This window comes from Dermacentor andersoni, chromosome 4, assembly GCF_023375885.2.
Source record: "Dermacentor andersoni chromosome 4, qqDerAnde1_hic_scaffold, whole genome shotgun sequence".
In the NCBI taxonomy this organism is placed as follows: domain Eukaryota; kingdom Metazoa; phylum Arthropoda; class Arachnida; order Ixodida; family Ixodidae; genus Dermacentor; species Dermacentor andersoni.
The window spans coordinates 102,658,486-102,671,133 of NC_092817.1; positions in this window are offsets into that span (position 1 = coordinate 102,658,486).

The window sequence follows — 12,648 nt, forward strand, 5'->3', positions numbered from 1 at the left end:
TTTGCTACCAGCAGAAGATTACACGGTACGCAAAGAGGACACGTATGTAGTCGCAACAAACCCTGGTGCACGTGACGCCAACATCGTGGTGGCACTACTTACTTATCCTCCGTCGTCACAAGCCTTAGCAACAGCATGAAAGAAAATGTCAAAATGTAGCCAATGTTGTCAACAATGCATCTCGTCGGCTTGGCCATGTCACGAGACAGGAAAGAAAAAGGAGAGACACATAACGCCAGAGTATCTGGTGCCTACTTTTTTGGTAACGTGAACTTAGAATTCTTCATACATAATGTGCAATATCTCTTTTTGTATTCATTCACTGGTAGAGTTGGCCTTTTCTTTCCGTGGGGGAAGCCTCATCTAGTTAAAGCAATAAAACGACATAAAAATATTGCGGTAAATATATTAAGCCAGAATTTGTCGTAAAGTAGCATGTATTATAATCGCTGAGACGGACAACGCTGTCTTCCATAATTCCATAACCAGCTTTCCGTGGCAAAGTTCCGCTCATAATAGACGTTTTCAGTACTGCTACGCAATGCGCATATTTTTGATACACACCGGGGATTATGCGGCTTTCTTTCGCTTCACATCTGTTGTTGAAACGATGGGACAAGAACTGCATGAGGCCGTTCGTTATACTGATTCAACAACGTACCGTAGGAAAGAAATGGCTGAAGAGTAATTTGGGACACAGAAAATAGCCCGAACATCGGCTCATCCTCCATCTATCGCTTCTTCCGTAGCATCTCCCACCTTCAGATTTTGCTCGTAAACGCTCCAGTCTGTTTTGCCGCTGTTCGTGGCAAGGCACTCGGATGACTCACACAATCTCTCTTCGATCATCGCTTAAGCGGCATGGCGAAAATGTAGAAGCGAACAAGCACTAAATATGAGAAAATACAAGACGACACACATGACTCAGAAAATAAAAGACGAAAGGGTGCGTGCGGTCATGAAATTTTCCATTTAAGGTGAAGCTTGAAATATTTTTTAGAGATGAACGAAGTAGCTGACGAAAGTGGCAGAAGGCTAGCTCCTTGAGAACACAGTATGAAGGCTGCGGAGGCCTATGGTACCGCTTGCAATGGAGCGGCTTCACAATCAGAAAAAGAACTGCGCCACAAACACTTTCAGTGCTTACGACCGGTATGCGGATGCTGCTAAGCGCCATCTTACGTGAGAGTAAACCGTCATGATGGTGCGGCACACGGCGAGGAATTTTGTAGCTTTCTGTGTTGCGCGTGACCGAAGTACCGAGAGGAGCCTGATACACAAGACTGCGGGTACACGTACCTTTGTTTTCTAAGTCACTATATTAACCGGAACGAAAGTCAGGCAGGTTCACAGAGATGAATTAGAACACTTTAATCTAGCAGATCACTTTGCAAGAACCATTGCCGCTGGTAGCAGTAGCTGTGCCAAACACAGAGACATGCGAGTGGTGTGACAGGCTGGATGGTACATGCATAACATGGAACGAACGCATATCCAGCGAACTTCCTAGTATTATGCCACGTGTGGGTATTTCTGACTTGGATACTTGGAGAAGCATTGCTACGTGCAGAATAAGTACGACCAACCACACCCGTAAAGTAAGACAAGTAAGGCCCTGCGCTCGTCCTGTCGGCACTTTCTTTCAGTATAGGTGTCCAATAAATGGTAATTCTACGTGTACTAGTTTTTAGCACGTTGCAAAGTACTGTAACGCCAGAATTGATGGGCTGACGCATAAGTGCCATTGTGTTTTGCTAAATTTAGCTTTCCACAAAAGGGAACAGCAAATTAACTACAACTCAATCATGTATTCTCCGTTGTTGTTTACAACTTCGTCCCAACGTTGAACAAGCTGGCAAATGCCTGAACGTTAAAGATCACCTGGCTTCCACTCGAAGGATACGCCCCGCCAAGCCTGCAACTGCACGTCATTATGAAAAAAAATGGTCGTCTTTGAAGCACTTAAACCAATTTTAGCCGTCCTAATAGGTATCGCTTCTTCGTGATACATGTTACAAATCTCTCGAGCAGTGTCTGCGGCTTTGGCGCGTCGATTAAACACAACAACCAAGAGGTGTCGAAAATGTTTTTTTGCACATTGACGCTCTACTTTAGTGACCTGATGAGAACAAAATGGATATCAGCATAAGAAAACTAAATACACTATTTTATAAAGCCCATATTTCCCTATCAAATGACATAAAAATTGCCAACATACTTTTTTTGTGCAACACTTTCAGCTAAGAAAAATGCTACGACTTCCGGGCCCAACTTAATAAAATGTATACTTGAAAAACTTTCTTAATAGTACAAATATGACAATGCCGTGACGTTTCTAATCACTCGAGACAGTAAATTGACGAGTAGTGCGACACAAATGATGAGTGAACTTTTTATCCGAAATAGTCATATGATTGATTTTGTTGAAAGAACTGAAGGCAGCCATCAAAAACTTCGTGACTGTTTCCAAAATTCTAAAAATCGGAAAAACTGCAATTTCTGTGCAGTGTTGAGATGAGGCTAATTTTTTCACTAAAACCAAACTCAAAGGCAGAATACCGCAACTACGCACGGCCTTGTCACATATTACGACAGACAGGAGACACGAAGAGAGAGTGGCACCCAAAAGCAATCACCATTTTAAGTGGAGTACTGAAGCTGAATACAAAACGTCCCGTGGAATTAAGCGCAACACACGTGGTACAAGCACTTAAAGGATCGTGCAGTTTATCGTTCTTAACATGCACAATTGGTGATGAACGATGCCGTAGTGGAGGCTCCACATTATTATTGAGCAGCTTCGGTTGTCTAACGTGCGCCCAAGACAAGGTACACGAATGTTTTTAAATTCCATCCTATCGGATCGCGGCCCAGTCGGCCAGGATCGAACTCGCTACATCGTGGTCAACAACGCCACAGCGTGGCGACAGAGGCGCCAAGGTGGGTCAAACACCTAAAACTGTACCGCATATACAGATCTATTCCAAATATCATGATCATTTGGACGTCGGGGATGACGTGTAGAGGAAGAACAGCTAGTGGGGTAAAAAACAAGCGTTATCGCCAAGGGTCTGTAGTGACAGAAAACGGTGCCAATTTGGTGTATGGCCCAATTGCTCAGGACCGCGCCGGGACCGACGGCGAGAACCAGGCCGGGTACTGCTTTTTGCTTTCACAGACCTCCCAAGTAGCTGGGGGTCCCTATATTCGTGCATCATGGACACGTTTCCTCCCTTTTTTATTAAGCCTCATTCGCTGTTGATTACTCATCGTCAGGTCAAACTGGAGCTTGTATTCGGTCCCAAACCATCTACAGCGTCCAAGTCAATTATGACAAGCGGGGCAATTGTGAGAACATAATCCTTTTCTTCGTTCAGTCATTATCACTGCGGTTCCGTGTCTGTTTCCGCTTCACTTACGGGCGAGAAAAAAAGCGATGGGCTCGCTATTTTCCCACTACTACCAGTATTGCTCAGCAAAATACACTTTAAAGTTGTTTTTTTACTTTGTTTGCGGTAATTGTGATCCTTAAGAAATTGCTCGAAAATGTTTAAACCATTATTTAAAGCGTACTATTTTACCAATGTTTTAAGTAACCTCCAACGCATTTCTAAACATTGTTGTTGTGAACAAAAGCAATCCTGAATTTGTCGGCACGCCGACATTGGTGTTTATTATGACACAGCAGCAGACGGTGAACACTGGAGCATTTTCTCGAATACGTGGTGGCATTACCTTGGTTCGATCTGAACCTGCAGGACAAGTAAGCAAGATAATCATATGCCCCTTCCGTCAGTTCTTGCAACATTTACCCAATATTCATGATACAATTGCTCCGGTTGCTCAGTTTAAGTACAGAGCAGTAGTTTAAGGAAAAGGAAAGGTTTAAGGTTTAAGGAAAGCTTAAGGTTTAAGGGAAAGCAGGAAACGAAAATGTATGTTCCCTTAAAAAATATCGCTCCGAAGCTTGATTTGACACCCAAGGGGGCTTGCATTTCATATCATCTCAATCTCTCCTTGGTGAAAAAGTTTGTGCCAGAATGCGCAGAGAGCACTGCGGCCCCCGAATTCGCCACACTGTCGCGTGCTCCAGTGCCGCACAGCGGCAAATTTCACTGCGCGAGACAGCGCTCTTCGAAAACTTCCCTTCGTGGTACTTATGCACGCCGGCTTATGCAACGCGTTGATAAAGAACGCGCACATCAACTAGCCCCGCTACGTGACTTAGCCTCACAAGCGTCACGGCCATTCACCGGCAGAATTTTATGCTGTATATACTTCGTGGCACTCGCGCTTACGTTCGTGCAACATACGTGAAATGTGTCCACGCGCTCAATTATTGAAGCGCGTTGGTAAGTCCATATATATATATATATATGCGTGAGAAAAATGAAAAAAATAACTTGCAGGCCCGAACATTTAGCTACATAAACGTGCCGTTCCGCTTCCCATGATTTTCTTCGCTCGTGGCGAGAAACATCTGTCCTTCTTTCTTTACTTGTTTTTTTCATAGCCAGAATAGTTTGCAAGTGGTGCGAGTAATGGGAAGAGCCTGTTCGTAATGTGGCTAACCCCTGGATGTTTTTGTAAAGCTTACGGTTCCTTAATTTTACTTTCCGATTTAATCTTCCTCGTGATTCAAATGGAAAAAACGAATCAATAGCTTCCGAATTTCGCAGGCCTTGATTTCTTGATACGTAGTCTTTTGGTGAATCATGCTCTTCCATGAGGAAAAATTTTGTTGATCCGAGAGAGTGCCAAGAAAGATGTATTTTATAAGATGAGCTCCCACGGTCCGGAAGAAGCAACATTTCGAATAATTTGGATGATTACTAAAAAAAGCATTCACAAGAACTCATTTCACGATGACTGTCGACGGTAATGTGTTCAGCATTGAATCATTATAGTGACCCAAAGTATTGAAACCATCGGAACGCCTTAGTATGTCACTGTCACGTCACTATAGTGCGACTAATCTTTTCCACTTCTCTAAGGCATCTCGGGATTTATAGGGTACTCCAGGCCCTTTCCGAGGGCTATTGTAAATTTGTATCTAATGATATTTCCACCTAACTCTGTCTGAGGTTTTCGATTGCCAATTCCTTCCTCGGTTTGGGGATCATGATTATTCGTGCGTGTTTCCGCATCGCTGGCACCGTACCTTTTTCCCAGTGTTGGTTGAGAAAGGCCGTGAGCGCGGAGACAGACTTGTCGCTCAGGTTTCTGATCATGGAGTTCGTGATGTGGTCCGTGCCCACCGCTGTGTTACGGGTGGCGGCTGCGATGACCACTCTCGCTCACGTCCTGCGCCTCGGCAAGGTGTACGAGAAAATTATAAACACGAGACTACGGAGACACTTAAGTGATAACAAACACCGGCCGACTACCATGTTCGGTTTCCGCGCAGGCCTATCCACACAAAATGTGCTAGTCTAAATCAAGGAAGAAGTCCTCAGCAACGTTTCCCGCAGCGGCGAACACGTCCTCCTAGCAATCGACACCGAAGGGGCTTTCGACAACGTCAGCCACCAAGGAATTCTAGAAGGGCTGGCCAACACCAACTGCGGCGAGCGAACATACAAGTATGTGGCACACCACAAGGTGCTGTCATATGACCCACGCTCTTCAACGTCTCCATGATCGGCCTCGCAAGCAAACTGCAGAACGTAGCAGGTCTTCGGCACGTAATCTACGCAGACAACATAACAGTCTGGACCACAACAGGTTCCCTCGTTGAATAAGAAGAACGGCTGCAAACTGCAGCAAATATCATCCAAGAATACGTCAGCCAACGGGGACTACAATGCTCCCCCGAGAAATCTGATCTCTTACGAGTCTGGCGAGGCCGGAGTAACCACACAGTCCCCACAGACCCAAAAAGAAAACTCGAGGTACGCCTCAACGGGGGTCTCATACGAGAGAAGCCATTGCTGAGGGTGCTGGGCACGTGGCTGCAGTCCAACCAGCGTGCCACACACACACCCTTCCACTCCTCAAAACCAGTGTCAAGGTGATATCACGCATGATCTCCCGCGTAACATCCAAGAACAGAGGCATGAAGTAAAGGGACACCCTCCGGCTGGTAAGAAGCCTGGTGGTGAGAAGAATCACATACAGCCTGCCCTACTACCATCTCACACAGTCCGAGACAAACTTTGGAGGATCGCTTTCAAGACCGCTCTCCGTCTTCCGATGAGTACATCGACAGAAAATATTGTCGCTAGGGTTTCACAACACCCTCAGCGAACTGACAAAGCCCTTTACGTCTCGCAACAACACAGACTTGCGCGAACTCGCACGGGCCGGCAGGTCCTACAATGTACCTTGCGGTTCCCAACTATAACAACACGACCCCAGGAAACCTGCTCGATACCTCGTGGCGTCCAAGGCAGGTATCCCGTTGCCCCGATACCATGCAACATGGACCCTAACCTACACTCCTGCAGGAGGAGAGCAAGGGCCCAGTACATGGAGAACGCATTCAGGTTCTATACCACGGCCAGTTTTACGGACGCCGCCATGTATGGGACGAACAACAAGTGCGCAGTGGCGTGGTATGCGATCACCGAGGCCACGTTACCTCCGCTGCATCGACCCGACCCTGCACGATTACGGAAGCCGAAGAGCTGGCTATCGCGTTAGCCATCCGCGAACGCCAACACGCAAACAAACCACTGACAATCCTCACGGATTCCCAGCAGGCCTGCCGCAACTTCCTACAGCGAAGAATTGGGAGAGCTGCTGCACAAGTCCTAGCCCAAATACTCAAGGAGGAGTATCCATCCATCCATCCATCCATCCATCCATCCATCCGTCCGTCCGTCCGTCCGTCCGTCCGTCCGTCCGTCCGTCCGTCCGTCCGTCCGTCCGTCCGTCCGTCCGTCCGTCCGTCCGTCCGTCCGTCCATCCATCCATCCATCCATCCATCCATCCATCCATCCATCCATCCATCCATCCATCCATCCATCCATCCATCCATCCATCCATCCATCCATCTATCTATCTATCTATCTATCTATCTATCTATCTATCTAAACTCTGTCACTGGGTAGCCCGGGATTTCAGGGGTGGTGAAGTGGGCAATTGTGCTGCGGTAACAGAGTTTTAAACCTACGACCCGAGAGATTTGGGTCAATGAGTACGTGGCGATGTGTACATATGTGCCACTCTTCAATGAACCTCATTCACGCCGACAAGGATCCCTGTATATACAGGACTGCTTAGGTACCAGTCCTGGAAGAAACGCTTTGACGTCGCGCGCGCTTTATCTTGAAAACGATCTGCTTTGGGGGCACACAATAGATGGGCCGATTGCTCATACTGTTGCATCCGCTGTGTTCTCACACCTCCGTTTGAAGCGTCCCTTCGCTCGCTGCTGCTGCCACGATTCCTCAAGCCCAGCGTTTTCACAGGGAGTGTCCGCGGCCGTCGAGCTTGAAGTGTTCATGTTTGTCTGTGCGTGCTGACACCATGCTAGTTAATTTAGTTAGTAAGCCAATTTTTGACTAGGGGGTGTTCTACCCCAGCTGCTGCTGCGTGTGGTGCGGCCACGTGAGCCCTGTCTTGAATACAATCGGCGATGCGGACAGTGTAGGCGGTTACGCGCACCGGGGGTTGATATCGTCATGTGTGCTGTAGCACCCAGACGCTGGCGCGTCGCCCGCATTCACGTCACGTAAATCTCACTGTAAATTTTCATTGGCATCTATCAGGTGCTTTAACAAAGCACTATTCACATGTTCTACGAATAATACAACTGCTCCAGTTGCACTACATCGCGTTGACTTGAAGTGGGATGCCATCTGCGCGCGTTGGCTGTTGATCAGTTTGTTAATCAATCCTCCGATTACCGATCTATGCGTTACGAATAACAAAATGCGGTGCTGTAAGTATTTCATATAATTATATTGATGACTAACCATTTATTAGTTGAGATTGTCTGCGAAATGAGGGCCACCTCATTTTTTATTAGGTGATTTTCTGATATGATGCATGGTTCTTGTTACTACTGTGCTTGAATAACTATATTTCGTCCTAATCAAAAATATTAGGAAAATGATTAAATCTTGCTAACGAGCGCTGTCATTGCTAAGAACTGCATAATACTTACAACTATTTACTATTTTTGAACATCATTTTGTCAAGGCACGTTCATAAGGCGGGACCTGATTTTGTTCAAAGTCCTCATCTCATTCGAAGCATAATTTGCTATAATATAGTGCCAAGAAAAGAAGCCTGGTGAGCCAGAGCTGGAAACCACGTCACAGAAAAAATTCGGAAAGCATCTTCAATGTCAAGTCTCTCAATGTCAATTTGAGAATCAAGACGGTAAAAGACAACAGCACCAAAAAAATTAGTGCTCGTGTGTGAGGTTTACTCAAGCGCTTTCTTGAATTAACAAATTTTGCTAACGCTGTTTTCTAGAATTAGGTAGCGGTTCTCGGGTACTATTTCCTGCGTACTTTTTTATCTGTAAATTGATTCAAAGCATTGCTTCTAGCAGACGCGCTACGCGTATTGCCAAAATGGCTGTGTTGTGAGCAAACACATTCCGAAAACAATTTCGCGAATAACGTGCAATTACTTGAGCCGATTGTGCAAGGACAGAGCGTGAAACAGGGTAATGTCTTGGGACATAATGAGACGCTATAGGATATTTTAAACCTTTTAACGTTTTAAATGGATATTTCTACTTTGATGTTTTCGATCAAATACCCTCACTTCCGCCTTCCCACGCTATCTTTCAGCAGGGATAGTTTCTAGTCCACCACGACTAACACCTAGCACTTACGTTCCATTGTGACATCATGTGTATCATACATCACTCCAATGCTCACTGTGGTGCTGGCGCTAGAACATCTGGCTGGGAAAGGAAAACAGTCTTGCCAAACAGTGTGTGCTGTTGATTACAAAGGTGAATTTGTTTTTAAGGGTGAATGCATACATTAAGTTCTGGAACTTGAATATCATAGGCAATATTTATACGTTAAATCATGCGCCCTCTGGGCATTTTATAAGGTTGAGAGGCGGTAAAATTGGTAAGTGATGTTTTTAGGTACGTATTGATGTGTTGAGCGACGTTTCCTTTTATTACGTACACAAAGAGTAATCTATCCATGAAATTACATTAATAATAGAATAGCTTTGCCAGTAAACTGTCTGCCCACTGCGTTCGCATATCCAGGGCAAGCCGCATTTGTAGCTATAGCACAGACCACAGCGAAGGCTGAAGCGTATCTACAAGGACGACAATGTGATCATATTTCATAATGCTGCAGGGAAACGTTTTGAAGAATCTTCTACTCACTGATATGGTCATCCACCAATCGCTAGAAAATTGCGGGGCGAATAATAAATAACCTACCAACCTTAACATTAGTCCACCCAAAGTAAGCGATTCGCGTCGTAATTAATTCGCAACGTCCCATCGGTCATCAAGTCACAGGTTCGCTAAGCTTCGCAAACAAGTTGTCCTTTGAAAGAACTGTAACTTGACCTTCGAGCTTTCTTTTAAGGGTTTGTTTGGTTACAAAGCAGTGCCTCCACCTGCACAGAATGCGTTCAATTCAAGGCTTACCGCTTGTCCAAAGACCGCACGAAGCTAATCCTTGTCAAACGGCCCCCTCTGAAGATTAGTGCGTACTATTCAGCGTCCGCCTCGGGTCCAAGTTCTCCGCTTGGCTCCCTCCATTACATCCATCGTGCCTGCGTGCGACTCGACTTTGGCATCGTGTCACAGCGGCGAAGGCATTGCCACGTACTTATCGCCGGAACCCCCACCCCCCCGAAAAGAAAAGAGAAAGAAAAAAAAAGGACGTAGGGAGGCTTGTGGAAAGTTGGGCGCTTATGTGGCTGAAAATACTGCTTGCTTCTATGCTCACTTCTGCACTTTGCGTTCCGTCTGCTTCCTTAGGCTATTTGGTCACGTGTAGCAGTTTAGCGCTACATTTGGAAAATGTACAGCGCACGGCTGAGAAGACATTCGGACTGACCAAATTTGCTTTACAGACAAAAACAGAAGCAAGTTGGCGAAGAGCTCAAATCTGATTACAAATTCTGATTGACACGCTTAGCGCGCGTTCGAGTGAAGGAAATGAATGGAGAACGTATATAATATGCAAGAACTAGGGGCCGCGACGTAAACCTGGCAGATCAGAACACGGCGGTCAACAGGGAAGAAGAGAGCAGGTTCGATAAACAACCCGACTCCGGTGCAAGCAAAAGACCTTGCGGATACAGTGGGCATCAGCACGGCTCCGGTTACTCAAATAATCAGGCCACGTGCCCGCTCTGGTCATTCCGCATATAAGGGAAGTCGTTGTTCCAGTTGCTTGAAGGACATACCTCCATGCTCGATGCTGCTATTAATATAGAGAAGTATAGTGTGTAGAAATAAAGACACGCCGGTTAAACGTGCAGTTAACTTAAGCTAGAACAGTAGACAAAGTCTAGCTAACCTCTATGCCTCATCTCCATTCTCTCTCTGTGCCTATCTCGGTTTGGCTGTACCCTGCTCGGAGGTAAGAAGGCACAAAAATAAAATAGAGACAGAGAGCATAAGAGGAGTGAAAGGGAAAGCGGGAGGAACGCCCCCCCCCCCCCCCTCCTTACCAAGTTAGCCGCGCAGACTATGCAGCGGTAGCACGCGGCATTGTCTAGGTCTATTAATGGCTCCGTAGACTTTTCGCGCATTAGCCGTGCAAATATATGCTTCTGCTTAGGGTTCCTCTGGGAGCACTGTTCAATATAACTTTCTGTTCGGATACTGGACAATCTACATCATGGAGCTGCAACAAAACATATGCATATAAAGAAAAAGAACAAATTATTGTTTTAAGTAATATTGAAATATACATTTAAATACTATTCCACAGATGAGAGACTGCGGAAAGTTTAGTCAGATTTCGGTGGATGGTAGATAATCTCGGTACGACTTTCGTGGTCTCTGCCATGGTATTATTCGCACTTTCTTCCAAGTTGTGTAACTTAATGCCATAAAAAACATCCCCCGTGTTCTGCTAACGCTTATAAGTATAATTTTTCTCCCATTTCCTCCGATGTAGCGTAGCCAGCAGAACTTCCTGTGCTTGTTGAATTTCAGCTTCATGGTGGTCAAGAACACTGCGTTGGAATCAGAGCGTTCAAAAATATTTTTGTGTACAGCATAGTTGGATATCTAGAAGTTCCCGTGCCTTCCACATGACAGCAGATGCTTGCTTATGCTTGCTAATGCCATACTTATGTAAACATCCAAAGACTCGAACACTTGTCGTATCTTGCGAGGCATGCAACATGCATACACGTAGATACTGCCCCATATACTTTCCATAAGCCATTCTGAATACAACGTTCGCTGGTGCAATATGGAATACCTGTACATGTAACGTTAAATTTAGATAGTCACAGTCAATAAAAATTGCTTTTCTGTTGACTCAAGATTGTCTTATTATTCATTCGACAATTGCGCACGCACAAGAGGAGGCCATGGCAAGCAAAGTTGTTGAACAACTTCCCGCACTAGACAAAAAAAAATGATGAAATGGTTTCGTTTTTCAATTTTGAATTACTTAATTACAGTCATTGCAGCGCACACTTCGCGTCACTAGTATTTCTTGTTTTATCTGTAGCATGCAGGCTAGAAGAATACAGGTACAAACGAAAATACAGGACACCAACAAATGCATTTGTAATTGTCTAGGTTTACGTTCGTGTCTCTTCTTCGTGCCCTGGCATCAAAGCACCAACTTGTCCAACAACAAGTTTTCCTAGACCGAGATCTTCATAGTATAGTATTTGATATTTGTCTTTTACAAGAATTGATTCTGCATAAAAAAGTAGACGTAAATGTGTCGTGCTTCGGCCTGCACCGCTCAATATTTTATAAATGTCACGGATACAAAAAACCCAGTTTGGGGTTGCAAGTGTAGCCAATTTTCCCAAACACCTAACTTTCATTTTAACTGTTTTCTCTGGGGCGTCCCTTGCTTTCGGTGATCTTTAGGCTAACCATTGAAGAAAATAACAATCATTAACTGGTAATAATCATGAATCCATAATCTCCCTGCTGAACAAAACGTGCCTACGTTCAAGACATTACTTGCTGCGCAAGAAAGGGACACTAATAAACACCTTCGTGCACAGCATGGTGCACTGTAAAAGCGAAAACCTCGCAACCATCAAAACCAATATAGGTGAAACATTTCCTTTTCTTTATCGAAGACGAGTTGCCGATGTAATCAGTTAAGTCCATATTTAAACGCGAAGCTTGTAAGCCACTTTGTCATGAATCAACAATAATTGACAGGAGAGTATCATCTGTGCATTTTTTTTTTTTTTTTTTTTTTTATTGATATGATATAAGGAGATGTTGGCGCGCAATTTAAGGCGCCGGCTACTCCTTATCTCTTGGGTGGTTCCGTCATACATCATTCAGGGTTCATGGTTACATATGAAATAATCTTTTCACACAAGCACCAGGACGCAACGTTTCCACAGGAAGTCTATGACGTAAGGAAAAAAAAAAAAAAAAAATGTCTCCACACTTATGTAGTCGAAAGTCTCAAAAGTACAAACGGTACTGTCGCCTAATAACGCATTCTCTAGTCAGCCGGTCAGCGGGTACATACAATATACATGGCAAATGTCTCC